This window comes from Bos mutus, chromosome 10 (genome assembly GCF_027580195.1).
Source record: "Bos mutus isolate GX-2022 chromosome 10, NWIPB_WYAK_1.1, whole genome shotgun sequence".
NCBI lineage: Eukaryota > Metazoa > Chordata > Mammalia > Artiodactyla > Bovidae > Bos > Bos mutus.
This window is the reverse complement of record NC_091626.1, coordinates 63,246,163-63,261,500: the sequence shown is the minus strand read 5'-3', so window position 1 is coordinate 63,261,500 and position 15,338 is coordinate 63,246,163. Positions and strand designations below refer to the sequence as shown.

Genomic DNA, 15,338 nt, shown 5'->3' with positions numbered 1-15,338 from the left:
TCCTAGCACCATCCGCCCTCTCTGGGTCTCTCCAGCCCTTGGCTTTTCCATTCACAATCTCACGCTGCTGGGTCTGGCTAGGCTCAGGCAGCCTTCATCACTGTCATTGTTGTTTAGCTGCTCAGTCATGTCTGACTCTTTTCCCCATGGACTGTAGCCCGCCAGGCTCCTCTGTCCATGGGATTTCCCAGACAAGAAATCTGGAGTGGGTGGTCATTTCCTTCTCCAGGGGATCTTCCTGACCCAGGGATCAAACCTGCATCTCCCACGTCCTTTGGTAGGTGGATTCTTTACCACTGAGCCACCAGAGAAGCCCCACACCTATCCTTTAGGTAAGAAAAGTACTAAGAGGCTTTAGAGATTAAGAGACATTATGGGATTTGCTCATAGTGCCAGGCAGGCAGATTTTAGAGTCACACCTTGTTCCTCTTGACTTCTTGCCTTCAACTTGCCCACTAACCAGACCTCCTCCACACCACTTAAAAATATCACTGTTGCATGAGACAGGGTGCTCAGGGCTGGTACACTGGGATGACCCTGAGGAATGGGATGGGGAGGAAGGTGGGAGGGGGGTTCAGGATGGGGAACACGTGTACATCCATGGCTGATTCATGTCAACGTATGGCAAAAACCACTACAATTATTGTAAAGTAATTAGCCTCCAATTAAAATAAATTAATTAACTTTTTAAAAGAAAAAGTGAAAGTTAAAAAAATATATCACTGTCACTTTCTTTCATTTCATTCAACAAGTGTCAATTGAGCAAATATGCTATAGTCAGCATAAAGGAGGTGCAAGAGCTAAAAAGATCAAAATGACACACCCCATCTTCCTAAATCTACATCTCCTTCCTAGAAGAACCCAGACTTTAGCCTACCATATTTTAAATAATGAATTTTTCCCATCTTCCCAAACTACATAATTTTTATTTAATTGTATTTTTGTTTATTTATTTGGCTGCACTGGATCTTAGTTGCAGCATGTGGGACCTAGTTCCCCAACCAGGGATAGAACCCAGGATCCCTGCACTGGGAACTCAAGAGTCCTAGCTACTGGACCACTAGGGAAATCTCTACAATTTTTATTTACTGAATGTGTTCAATATATTTATTAAATGTCTCTTCTAAACTCTGTGTCTGTTTTCTCCATTATTAATTATGAGCCTGGGCTCCTTAACCCCATGTTTTACACAAGGAGCAGGTAGATTTTAGGTTTAACTGCTCTTCTGACTTAAGCTGAGCTTTCCAGAAAGCAGGGCCTGAAGCGGTTTTTGATGTCATTACCTTATTAGGGATGCACGTTCAGGTAGCAGGCATGAGATACAGGGAGAGTGAGGCAGGAAGGAAAGTAAGCCAACAGAAGGATACTTCATAGTTTTATGCCATTAAATTCAATTGACGCCTTGATACTGTTGGGACTGTCCCTTAAAAAGCCATGATAAAAGCTGCATGTGGGGCAGGGATAAAGGAGGAAGAATTTACCAATCAGTTTCCTTTTCTACCGGTCAAAGGTTTGCCCCATGGAGTGTTACTGCTTTCTGCACTTTCAGGACTGCATGTTTGAGTACCAAATAGGGTGTGACCCACACCTCAGCATCAGAAGGGAAGCTATGGGGTTGGAGACAACAGAGGTACAATATATAGAGAAAGGGGCGCCCTGGCGGGGGGCACCTGCAGGAAGTTTATCTGAGCACACGTCAGTACCAGTTCCCACAGGGGCTTTGAACCAGACCAGGTGAGGTCTGATGCAGGTGTTTGATACGATTGCTATTGACTTTGATCCTGTTCTCTGTTTCCTTATAAAGACAGGAATAAAGACAGTTGATTGTAGTTGCTTTTGACTGTTCTTAACCCATGGTTCTATGGTCATGAGTCTGAAAGGGCTAGGTTGAATGAGTTCAGTATAGAGCCTCCAGGTAATCATACTCCAGCCAAAACTCACACCTCAATAGATCCTGAGGGTCAGGGTTGATAAGGTTCATCTTCTAATTGATTAGATAACCATTTGTAGCACTGCACAAAAGAGATATTCTGTCTTTTTAACTTGAATTTTAATTATTAAATGCCTGCTATTAAGAATTAAAACATATTCTCAATGCAAAGGTTATGGTTTTACAGCAATGTACCAGGAGGGGTCTTTATAGACTATTAGTCTTACTAATAAATTTTTGTCAGAAATAATGGCTTAAGAAAGAATCCTAATAAAAAATAGTTAACTCTGGCATATGTTTTCAATTCTAATCAGATTCTTTCCATAATTCTGAATGACAGATGTGTTCTTCCCCTTCTTCCTTTTAGCAAAACCTTGATTTTGTTTTAGAGGACTTCCCTGGTGGCTCAGATGGTAAAGAATTTGTCTGCAATGCAGGAGATCCTTGATTTTGTTTTAGTAACCATCTCTCTCCCAGCAAATTAGTGTTGGATCTTGATTGATCTATGTGTATCCAGGGATCCCATTCAGCTTGCCAGTAATTCATTTGGGTGAATTACTCACCATTTGAACCAGTGAGATGTGAAGGGGAGACAGTTGAGGGGCTTTGGGGACACATTATACTTGATCTTAAAAAAGTAAACAAAGATAAGGAATGAGTTTATTGCCACTGGATGTTGTTGAATAGGAATGGAATGCTTGGAGCATCTAGAGAACTCGACTGAAGATGAGTCAGATACCCTAATGAGGAATGGTGGAAAAGCTACAAAAAATGCTAGATTCTTGATGATGTCTTTTAGTCACTAAACTAACCAACTCTGGAACTGCTCAAACTGTGGGTTTGTTAATGAGAAATAACTCCATTATTATTCAGGCCAGTTGAGTCAGGGTTTCTGTTACTCACAATTCAAAGTATCCTGATGTGGTCACTGGGAATTCAATGTACAATTAATTTGTACTGGAGAGCAAACCAGAAAGGTACACAGCTTAGAATCAGAAGTTCTATGAGAATTTTATTTAAATTTTTCTATGACTTTGGCAGGATGTGAATACTATCTTCTTTTAAAATTTTCTAATCTTATGATTAGATGATCTGTTCCATACCACAAGAACTTTAGTCCTAGAATCTTTGTCACTTAATAAATTAGAATAACCCCAAACATATTTCAGGCCTCCCAGGGGGCACTAGTGGTAAAGAACTCGCCTGCCAATGCAGGAGACTCGAGAGACATGGGTTCGAGCCCTTGGTCAGGAAGATCCCCTGGAGGAGGGCATAGCAACCCACTCCAGTATTCTTGCCTGGAGAATCCCATGGACAGAGGAGCCTGGCGGGCTACAGCCCGTAGGATCACAGAGAGTCAGGCACGGCTGAAGCAAGTTAGCCCACACACAAGTGAATGTATTTCCTGGGGATGATTTTGGTTCTGCCATGGTTCTGCCCAGACAACTGTCCTGGTTAGGCTCCTTAATTTCAATAAGAAAATCATAATTTTCCCCTGGGCTCTACTGATTGCCAACGCATTTGGATCTGGTATCAATTAGCAACCCAGAATACTGATACTCCAAGGTTTTGCTAAATATTACAACTTTCAACTCTCTATGGTCCAGGACTTTTCCAAAGCTCAGCTACAAGAATGGAGCTTGCCAACAGGCACAGAATCCTCATTCTACTGGAGATGAGAAACCTTGCTCTTGGCCCAAACAGACGGTCCAGCAACCACAGCTGTACCGTTAAGCCTCCTTCTCTCTCCCATGTCACCCATCAGCCATAAAATTACATTCTGAAGTTCTTTTTTCAACTGAAGAATGGTAAAGAAACAGCCTCTAAATTCTGTATTAAATATAATCCTACTGAAGCCCAGAATCTTAGTGGAGTCCTAGTCAGAGAAACACAGCTTGGCAGCCAAAAAGTAACTTCAAAAAAATGAAAACTCTTAACATGTGTTTCTTAAATTGACCAAAGGCAATACAAAATTCACAGAATATTTCTTAAAAATCTCAATGATAAGTTCACTATCTTGATTGTGGTGATAATTTCATGGATGTCTGTTGTCGTTCAGTTGCTCAGTTGTGTCCGACTCTTTGTGACCCCGTGGACTGCAGTAACACCTGGCTTCCCTGTCCTTCACTGTCTCCTGGAGCTTGCTCAAACTCATGGCCATTGAGTCGGTGATGCCATCCAACCATCTAGGAATATTCTGTAACCCTGACAAAGAAATGTCCTATAATCAAAGGTGCCTCTGGGACAATTCCAGCCATGCAGAGCATAGGTCTGGATTATGCTTCTTCTTGGAGTTGTCTTAAGAAAGTAGGCATTCCTCTGTACTGACTTGGAAACCAACAAGTTGCCTTTCCTTGAGCCTTCTTGTTTTGTTTCTGGTGAGGCAACCTCTATTTAATGAACACACATCAGTACATTATCCCTTAGTTTGCAACTTTTAGTGCACCGAATCTTTAAGTTTGGCCACTGTTCCAATATTTCGAGGCCGGCCACCTGTGCTCTTGATCTAACCGTCAGAGAGAAACAGACCTCAGATGCACAGTGATGTCAGTCTAGGACAGGGATGAAGTGCAGCATTTCAGGTCTACCATCCGCACCCCCCACCACACTACCAGTGCCACCCTATATCTCCATAATGAAACAAGGACTCACATCCTGCCATCTCAGAGTGGTACCAGCATCCACGGAAGAAACTCCAACAACCAAGATTTCAAAGTAAAATAATCCCTGATTAACATTTCTCAAACATTATGAAAGAGACACACAGTCAACAGCAATGTTTCTCAAAATCATTTTGTTCTCCTTGTGCCTATTTCATTTTTCATGGCTCCTCCAAGCTGCAGCAACACCAGGCTTCCCTGTCCTTCACTATCTCCTGGAGCTTGCTCAAACTTATGGCCATTGAATCAATGCCATCCAACCATCTAGGAATATTCTGCAGCCTGACCTCTCCTCTGAAAACTCCTTACAGGGTCCCTCCCCCAACCTTAGTTCACCCATGTGCCTTGGCTTCTCATCCTTCCCCTTTCCTCTCAATTAGTCATTCACAGAATCCTAGGGGGAAAGTCTGCAAAGGCAGAACTGTCCTTACATGATAGATGAGGAGAAGGAATTGAACAAAGAAAATACTCCTTAAAGAGAAGGGCAGAGGGAAAAGCCAGCACCATTCATATAGTAATGCCTTTTCTCCATTACAAATCCCTGTAGGCATCAGGCAGGAGACTACCTCATCTGTTACATCACTGTGTCCTCTTTCTATGACAGCAGGAAAACATTCACGGATCAATACTGTGAAAAGCTGTGCTCCTACTAAAGAGGAAATTTACTTTCATGGGTACTGAGAATCCTCTATTGGCAGTGCTTCTGTCCCTGCACAGATTATTTGGAAGTCTAGACCCAAATTAACACTATCGCCCTAGTAACATGCAGTGTAGTGTCTACAGTATGTAAACTTATGTGTCAATATCACATCTGGGTTTAATAGTTCCTGTGTTTATTTCTCTCATCTATCAATTCCCTCATCTACTTATAATCTATGTAATTTTACAGATGGTTTCAGATCTATTGCAGCATAAAGTGATGGAATGAATGAATGAATGAAAAGGCACATATCTTTCCTTCTATCTCTTCCTAATTTACAAGGTTACACTTGCCTTTTCCCTTCCTGTTTTTTTTTTAATTTGAAAATAAACCATTTTATTTATTTAAATTAATTTTTTTCCACTTAGGAAATTCTAAGGTTTCTTTTTCCAATTTTATTGAGATATAATTGATAGCACTGTATAAGTTTAAAGAATACAGCATAATAATGAGTTGATTTACATATATCATGAAGTGATTATCACAATATGTTTAGTGGACATCCATCATCTTATATAGGAACAAAATTAATAAAAAATATCCCTTGATTTTTCAACCTCAGCTCCATCATACTACAAGGGCTTCCCTCGTGACTTAGTGGTAAAGAATCCACCTGCCAGTATAGGAGATGCGACTTTGATCCCTGTGTGGGGAAGAGCCCCTGAAGCAGGTAATGGCAACCCACTCCAGTATTCTTGCCTGGAAAATTCCATGGACAGAGAAGTGTGGTGGCCTACAGTCCATGAGTTGAAAGGAGTTGGACACGACTGGGCAACTAAGCATGCATGCACATCACCATACTACAAACCCATGTCTGTCCCAGGTTCCCTTCTGTCTCCCAGAGACCCAGGATCAAAAGCGAGGCATGACCTTTGCCTGCTCCTGTGCTTCCCTCGCAGGCAATCAGAAGTTCTGCCAGTTCTTACTTCATGTGCTGCTACACATTCCTTCCAGTCTCAATGACAGATTCTCATTTGGGCCCTCATCACCTCATGACTGGACCACTGTGATATTTGCATAACTCATTTCCACTGCAGACCTTCTCCACTCCAGACCATCCTGCAAATGCTTTATTTACCATTATTCCTATCACACCACCTGAAGCATATGGTGCTTCATTCATTCCTTGTTTTTTTCCTCTTGCCTAATTTAAACCCCAAATGCAAATTTTATTTTAAAAAAGCTTTTAAGATTCTTTCACATCAAAACCATCTTTGAGCTTTCCAGATAGTCCTTAGGTAACCAAAAAGATTTATCCCTTCACCTTATGAAAGGAGCAATACAAAAATAATAAGGCTTGTTTCATGCTCTTCATATTTTAATTAGCTCTGTCAATGACACAAGTGACACGAACCATTACATCAATGCTCACTTTCTGAATCCAGATGCCAAATGAGCCTTTTCCTTTCTTAAGCAAAAACTAGACTAATCCCCTACTTTGAACATTTTGACCTATGCCAATCCCTTCTTCCACACTGTGAATTCAGGACAAGGTTATACTTTAAAGGTACTTATTCAAAACTCAGAGCTTATCATAAGCCCATAGCTTACGTTTTTCTCCACCTTTCATCTAAGGATTATCGACCTTGTTTATCTGCTAGAGGCAGCAAACAATAACAAACACATGAGGCCATTTGATTATCACCTATAAAATTCTTGTATTGTCTGCTTCCCACACAGCAGTAGATAACCCTATCTCCCTTCCCTATATAAGTGAATCTCACGACATCTAAGAGCTGCTTTAGAGCATGCCCAGTTCTTATTGGCTGATGTTTGACCCTGATGACAATCCTAAGATAATATTATTTGGGGATGACTACATGTTCAGAATAATCAATGTATACTTAGTGCTATATGAATAATAATAAAAGACTCTAAATACTCTGTTGTGTGTGTTTGTGTGTGTGTGCTCAGCGTGTCTGACTCTGTGTCCCCATGAACTGTAGCCTGCCAGGCTCCTCTGTCCACGGAATTTTCCTGGCAAGAATACTGTATTGGGTTGCCTTTCCTCCTCCAGGGGATCTTCCTGACCCAGGGATCAAACCTGCGTCTCCCGCATCACCTGCATTGGCAAACAGAGTCTTGACCACTGAACCACCTGGGAAGCCCAAATAGTCTGCTAGCAATAGCTTGTTGTCCCCTAGATAGCTCTGACATGCATGTGTGCGTGCATGCTAAGTCGCTTCAGTCATGTCTGACTCTTTGCAACCCTATGGACTGTAGCCCTCCAGGCTCCTCTGTCCATGGGATTGTCCAGGCAAAAATACTGGAGTGGGTTGCCATTTCCTCCTCCAGGGGATCTTCCCAACCCAGGGATCGAACTCACATCTCTTAAGTCTCCTGCATTAGTCAGGCAGGTTCTTCACCTTCACTAGCACCACATGATTATGTCACAATTAAGACAGGTCAAAGTTAACGTTGTTCATGATTTTGACATATTACTTTCTTGAAAGGGCTTTTCTGATTTCTTTTGACACCCCCATAAAAACATTAAAAAATAAATTAATATCCACTTATTCTAAACAATCTAACATCTAAAGAAAATTTCAGTAACTCAGACTGAAGCCCATCCTAAAAACACACCTGACTACTATTGTACAAAACTAATGACCCTTACTGGTGTTGCTGCCATTAAAAGACAGTTGTTCAATCCATTAAAAGACAGTTGTTCAATCTGACTGATAAATAAAATGGACTTACTCAAATATAACAATTTACTCCACTAGAAAAAAATATATACTATATCAAAATGTTCTCACATCCTTTCATGTCTCTCCAAACTATATCTCCAGGCCTTTACCGTTAATGAACCATAAAAAAAAAAAGAAGAAAAACAACCCAGTGGGGGTGTCAGGGTCAAATTGGTTCAGACATTACAAAATTATGGGTGGGAAAAAATTTACCTGAGAGACTCAACAGGTGATGAAATTTTACCCTGTGAATAAATTTTACCCAGGGAAAACTGAATGATTTTTTAAAATGTCACTTTACTGTTAAAATATTTAAAGAAGTATGTCAATGACACATCATTTCTGAAACATAAAATGAGTTACATTGTTTTATAACCAAAACTACCCCAGTTTTCCATTTTAGTGGGATCTGTCAAAATCCACATCAATCTTCACTGTATAAAACTGTTACGTAAAGCCCTGTGAGACTTGACTCTCCCTCCAACAGATTCCATTTGGAACATTCTGGCCTTGTCAGATATGATAGGTTGATATGTAGTCATAGGTCCAACAGATGTGAGCTGCGATTCTGGAAGGTACTTGGCTCAATTCACCACCACATGTTATAGATTTAGGAAGCCAAATACACTCAGACTACAATGAAAGTCAGCCTTCAAACTACATACAACAGAGCCATTTCAGGTGTTCTTAAACACAAATACTGATTTTAAGTTCCAAGACACATATCACAATCAACTTTGCTAGTAAACATACTGAGGCTTTTCATCTGAATCTTCCAATCTAGACCGCTGTACATCTGACTCAAGGCTCACTAAAAGGCCTCCAGAAGCAGACAGTTTCTGGAAGCCATCAGCTTCCTTACCAACCCTTGATGGATGAAGAAGGTGACATCAAGTATGTTTTTATATGTTTGGATGCACATACATAGTTGGGTCAAAGGCCTTATCTTTGAACTTGAAATGTATTCTTTGTCTCTTTCTTCTTTACTTATATTCTTTTGCATTAATCTCTTTTGCTCTCGGCTTAACTTCTTCATTTCCCATGAATGTCTCAACTAAATTTGCCTTTCTCAAAGAATAGCAGTGACCACTCACTCTAGTATTCTTGCCTGGGAAATCCTACAGACAGAGGACCCTGGCAGGATACAGTCCATGGGATTGCAAAGAGTCGGACACAACTGAGTGACTAAGCACTAGCACTACCAAACTTTCTAAATATTAATTTTGATATACATCCTAAAAATTCACTAATACATATATATTTTTTAGCTCTGACACATCTATATTCTTTAATGGGATTCTAAGTCCCTACCAATTAGTTCCTGTTACTGATATTTCTCAGAAACTCAAAGGGTCCAAGGACATCAGAGAACAAGGAAATATGAGACTAATTAAGCAAACTGTCCAATTATTTTCCCAAAAAGCTATGCAGAATCATTGCATGATTTTTTAAACTCTCCCTGGTATTTTGTCCTCTACAATTAGACCAATTACAGTCAAACTGTTAATGATATCTATTACCATTAAAAGGGATCTTGATGGCCATTCTTGGGCCTATCCTTCTTTTTTTTTTTTTTCACTTGGTATTATCTTTAATTACAAAGACTTTTCCAATCACATCACATAGAGATCATTTTATCCACTGCTCTGTTTGGCTGCCAATCTCTTATCTCTCTCCTCAGCAATTAAGGCTAATACCCTTTCCACGGGAAGAGAGATCCATTTTGTTGCCTTTGCCAAAAATGAAAATGTTTGATCTGTTGCTTAAATCTTTCACATGAACTACATCAAAAGAACCTGGATGCCTCTCCGGTTTGTAATCACACCAATTCTTCCCAGGTTAGCACCTCCAGTCACCATGCACAGGTTACCAGTGTCAAATTTGATGAAATCAGTAATCTTGCCAGTCTCCAAGTCAATCTGAATGGTATTTTCACCTTGATGAGGGATCAGGGTAACGGATGGTACGAGCATCATGGGTTACCAGATGAGGGATTCCTTTTGTTCCCACAAATATCTTTCTTACTTTGCACAATTTATACTTGGCCTCCTCAGGTGTAAAACGATGAACAGCAAAGCGACCCTTGGTGTTTAAACTCTCTTGATCAAACGAAAGTTCTCTCAGTCTTATCAATGCTGATGACATCCATAAAACCAGCAGGGTAGGTTATATCTGTCACGGACTTTGCCAATCTTAATGAAACGCTGCATGCAAATCAAACTGTCTATTCCTTAGGAAAATGATTAGGGAGACTAGATGGACGAGGGCAAACACACCGGTCAGTTTATCCAGCATCCAATGTTTTGGAGCTGCTTTGCTTCTTGGGACCCGAGCCATGGCTGCTGTATCCTTCTTGATTAATGAGACAGCCTTGTTGTCCTGACCATTCCAAAATGTGATCTGTTCTTTAGACATGGTAATCTAGTCTTTCCAAGCGTTCAAAGCCATTCTTTCATTTGTTCATATTTCATCGAGTTTTACATGACAACTTACCAAAAATTGTCCTTATAGTGGATTTCACCTTTTCACAAGTATTTCTGAACTATGATGAAAGATCCATAATTTATCTCTGACAATGGCCTCATTATCAAGTTAAAAAATGCAAACTTGAGTTGCTTAAGAAGCTAGTATAAATTTGTTGCCTAAAGAGTTCTAAAAAAGAAAATTGTCCTAGACCATCCAAGATGGAATCTGATAACACTTCATACATTTTACTGTGCTTGGGTAAATATATCAAAAAAGACAAAACAATTAGGCAATAAAAGAGATAAAAGTCACCTGGTTAATTAAAACTGATCAAACCAATCCTTTGAAACTTATTCTCCTGACTAGTTCTAGACTGACTAAAAATTGAATACAAAATCAGTTCTAATTAAAAAAAATTCTTGTTGTTACTTTCATATATGTTTGTCTTTCTCTACCCTTTACCCTTTACTTTCTCTACTCTTTACCCACAAACTGTGGAAAATTCTGAAAGAGATGGGAATACCAGATGACCTGATTTGCCTCTTGAGAAATCTGTATGCAGGTGAGGAAGCAACAGTTAGAACTGGACATGGACTAGTTCCAAATAGGGAAAGGGATACATCAAGGCTGTATATTGTCACCCTGCTTATTTAACATATATGCAGAGTACATCATGAGAAATGCTGGGCTGGATGAAGCACAAGCTGGAATCAAGATTGTCAGGAGAAATATCAATAACCTCAGATATGCAGATGACACCACCCTTGTGGAAGAAAGCAAAAAAAGAACTAAAAAGCCTCTTGATGAAAGTGAAAGAGGAGAGTGAAAAAGTTGGCTTAAAACTCAACATTCAGAAAACAAAGATCATGGCATACGGTCCCATCACTTCATGGCAAATATATGGAGAAACAGTGGAAACAGTGGCAGACTATTTGGGGGGGCTCCCAAATCACTGCAGATGGTGATTGCAGCCATGAAATTAAAAGATGCTTGCTCCTTGGAAGAAAAGCTATGACCAACCTATACAGCATATTAAAAAGCAGAGAGACATTACTTTGCCAACAAAGGTCCATCTTGTCAAGGCTATGGTTTTTCCAGTAGTCATGTATGGATATCAGAGTTGGACCATAAAGAAAGCTGAGCACCTGAAGAATTGATGCTTTTGAACTGTGGTGTTGGAGAAGACTCTTGAGAGTCCCTTGGACTGCAAGGAGATCCAACCAGTCCATCCTAAAGGAAATCAGTCCTGAATATTCATAGGAAGGATGGATGCTGAAGCTGAAACTCCAATACTTTGGCCATCTGATGTGAAGAACTGACTGACTAGAAAAGACCCTGATGCTGGGAAAGATTGAAGGCGAGAGGAAAAGGAGATGACAGAGGATGAGACGGTTGGATGGCGTCACTGACAATGGACATGAGTTTGAGTAAACTCCAGGTGATGGACAGGGAGGCCTGGTGTGCTGCAGTCCATGGGGTTGCAAAGAGTCAGACATGACTGAGCAACTGAACTGAACTGAACTGAACCCTTTACTGATGACACTGCAACAAAACGTGACTAAAGCCCTCATGGTAAACCGCTTCTTTAGGAGTTTGAACAAAATTGTGTGTCCATTTCTCTCCCCTGCACAGATGGAGATCAATTATAGAAATATTCTCAACCCTTAGAAAGGACAACCCAACTGTCCTCCTGGTGGTCATCACAGGTATGACCCTGGCAGTGGCCATTCAGGGCGAGCAGTATTCCACTATCAGAGAGACACCTCTGAGGCACTGTCAGAACCAGGAGTTCAGAATCTTGGCTTTGTCACCCACTGTTGCTTCAGTAACCAAGACCGGGACTTAGACAACCAAGTGTGCATCTCTGGGAATCCCAAGATTTATTTGGAGAGAAACACTGGTAGAAATTGGACATGCAGTCAATAGCCATGAAGACTTGCCTATGTGTGTTAATGGACTCACATTTGTGTTTAGCAGCTTTAGACATTGGGATTACACTTATAGTTTCCAACTGGAATATATATAATCGGCCTCCCTGACTCAACTCTAAATTTCTCAAGGGCAGCTATTCAGTATGAACAGGGAGTTTAATTGGTTGATGATAGAATGAAAATAACCTCTAGAGGTTTAAATCTCTAGAAATGAAGAACAATTAAAAGTAGGTCAAGAACTTCCTATCTTAACCTGTGTTTCACACAGAAGACCTTGAAAATAATTTTTAAACTGTGTGACATTAGAAAATGTAACAATAAGAGGTTAACTGAATTAATATAATTTAATATCCAATGTGATCATGTGGTGGTGTCCCCTTATTTACCTTTCAGAATACCCAAAAATAAGCTTCTATTTCTGCTTGATATTCAGAAAGAGTGGCCCAAAAAGAATCTGACCAGACATGGGTTCAATCCCTGATCCAGGAAGATCCCACATGCTGCAGAGCAACTAAGCCTGTGCACCACAACTACCGAGCCTGTGGTCTAGAGCCTGGAGCCACAACTACTGAGCCCACGTGCTGCAACTACTGAAGCCGGTAGGCCCTAGAGCCCGGGCTCCACAGCAAGAGAGGCCACCACAAATGAGAAGCCTACACACCACAACTAGAGAAAAGCCCTTGCAGCAATGAAGACCCAGCACAGCCAATAAATACATAAATAAATAAAATTATACATATACAAATAAAAAAGAGCCTGACCAAGAGTAATGGGGTGAATTTGATTTAGCTACTGACTTTTATGATTCTGATTCTGACATTTAACTTCCTTCCAGGTGTATTTCCTCATCTGCTAAACGAGGATTATATTTGTCTGTGACTCTCAGAGTTGTTATAAAAGCTTACATAACATTTAAAGGTATTTTATAATGTAAACTATTCTATATTAGAAGTGTTTGAGCACTCCTTCAGTCAATGAATGCATTTTAAGCAGTATTCATTTGTGGGCCATTTGCTATCACTGGGGAAAAAAAAAAAAGATGGTTCTCTATGGGGCAAATTTATACAGATAAGGTCACTGTTTGCAAAACTATATTGAAAACAGAGTCCTCTGCATAAAGTGGTCCTGAAGGTAAAGCCATTATTTCAACACAGGAACATTCAGCTATAATTCCTGCAGCATTTCCAAAAATGGAAGGGAAATCAGCATGCTGGGATCTTTGGAAGGTACAGCTGGCTCAGGCCAACAGCTTACCTGTTTGCTTTGATTTCAACTCCTGGCTCAGAGCAGGCAGTATTATCCTTGTTGATGTCGACAGATTATATCACTCACTGGCTAACCTCATGTTAATGCAGAGGAAACATCGCCATTTGGGAAGCAATTCTTACAGACTAGGTTACAAAGTTGAATGGATTAAGCAATACATGTCAGAAAAAATTTTGTAAAGAAGTTCTATGCACAGGACATGAGACATCTATAGACTCCCAAAAGTTTCAAATATTTCCTGTCTGTTTTTGTTTAACTTATTATTACTATGCAATGCAGTTTGGTATTTGACAAATACAAATCCAACTAAGAAAAAGAAATAATTTTTTTATTTTTCCTGGTGAGTGAACCAGGGAAAAGCCACAGGGCAGGCTTAAAGTCTTTTAAACTCAGGATAATATAAGAATCAGAGAACCAGAAAATGTGTCAGAGAGATGTTTAGATGGCAGACATCTAGAAGATCTCCTATTTTGTCTTAAAAGATTTTTCAAAGATGGATATTCTATTGTCACTTCAAGTGGTCTAATGTTTGAGCTCTCTTAGATCAACAGAGCTTCTCTTTGCCTGAGCTCTCCTTTAACTTCAAGTTCAACAAATACTGCATCTCCACTGAGGAGATGGAAAACAACTGTCTAGCATTATCCTCTTGACTACCATTGAATATACAATGCTGCTGTATATTTATATAAAAATGCGCAAAACCTACACGGCACCTTCATGAAACTGAATGGGGAAAGATACCTCTTCTGGGTGGGTGCTTGTCCTGCCAGGCAGAGGATGCCTTAGCGTGAGAAAGGTGCTCTTATATCCTTTATGAATTTAGTCTGAGCCAGGGCAACAGTCTGGCAAGCCCCCATTGGCCATTTTGGCTGCAACTCCTTGTTCAGTGTACAGATTCAACAACCGTATGGAATACTTCTTCAATACTTGAGGATAATCACTATCCCAGCTCGGCTGTCTATCAACAACAGTGCCCCACATCTGTTTGCGTTTTACAAAGTTCCTTTGACATTATCTCTTTTAATTCCTTTAAGAATCACCTAAAGAGATATTTTCATTTCATAGATAAGGAAATTTAGATAAAGAAGCTAAGATAGGTTAAAGTACTTGGCTAATAAGTGGAGAGGCTTATTTTCACATCCAGTCTGTGTGCTTGCTGCTCCGTCTTCATTCCCCAGCTTAGACATACCAGCTTTGAGGGTCATTTTCCATCCATCTATTTCTCCCCACTCACAGTTATCTTTGTAGAACCCTCAGTCTCACGTCTTAGTTTGGAGCTCCAAAATCCGGACACCAGCGTTTATATCAGCTCAGGAGTCAACAGCCTTTATGGAGTCCACGGTGAGAGAATCCTAAGAACCAGAAGGCACAGTTCCTGAGCTTGGGAGAAGCATTGTTTTCAAGCTGACGCAAATGGCATTGTTACTAAAGCTTGCCTATGTTTGCTTCTCTTGTGAATGTGAGTTACTTTTTAACATTATGATTTGACACTGTTCATCAGAATGTTAATGCCATACTTTCCCCTCAGTTTTCCTCAATTTGTACTTTTAGTATTTCATTTTAGATCCTAAATGACTATTTCAAAATAATCCTTTATCATATTCATTTTAATTCTTTTTCTAACTTTCAATGAACAACGTTCTCCTTATCCTGCCTTATTTAGAGGCACCTACAAATTTAGCCAATATAGGTTCA

The 15,338-nt window shown here is 40.1% G+C and overlaps 1 long non-coding RNA gene and 1 pseudogene across 4 annotated transcripts in view; both read right to left on the bottom strand.

Annotated features, from left to right (window-relative positions):
• Positions 1 to 1,839: 1,839 nt before the first annotated feature.
• On the bottom strand, positions 1,840 to 10,317 carry LOC102265038 (small ribosomal subunit protein eS4, X isoform-like; annotated as a pseudogene).
• Positions 10,318 to 10,331: 14 nt separating this feature from the next.
• The window catches only part of LOC138989404 (uncharacterized), a 172,797-nt gene continuing 167,790 nt past the window's right edge, over positions 10,332 to 15,338 (bottom strand). For all 4 annotated transcript variants that reach the window (XR_011465674.1, XR_011465672.1, XR_011465673.1 and 1 more), the window contains one exon: positions 10,332 to 14,995. This is a non-coding gene — a long non-coding RNA (uncharacterized lncRNA). The remainder of the gene's footprint in view (positions 14,996 to 15,338) is intronic.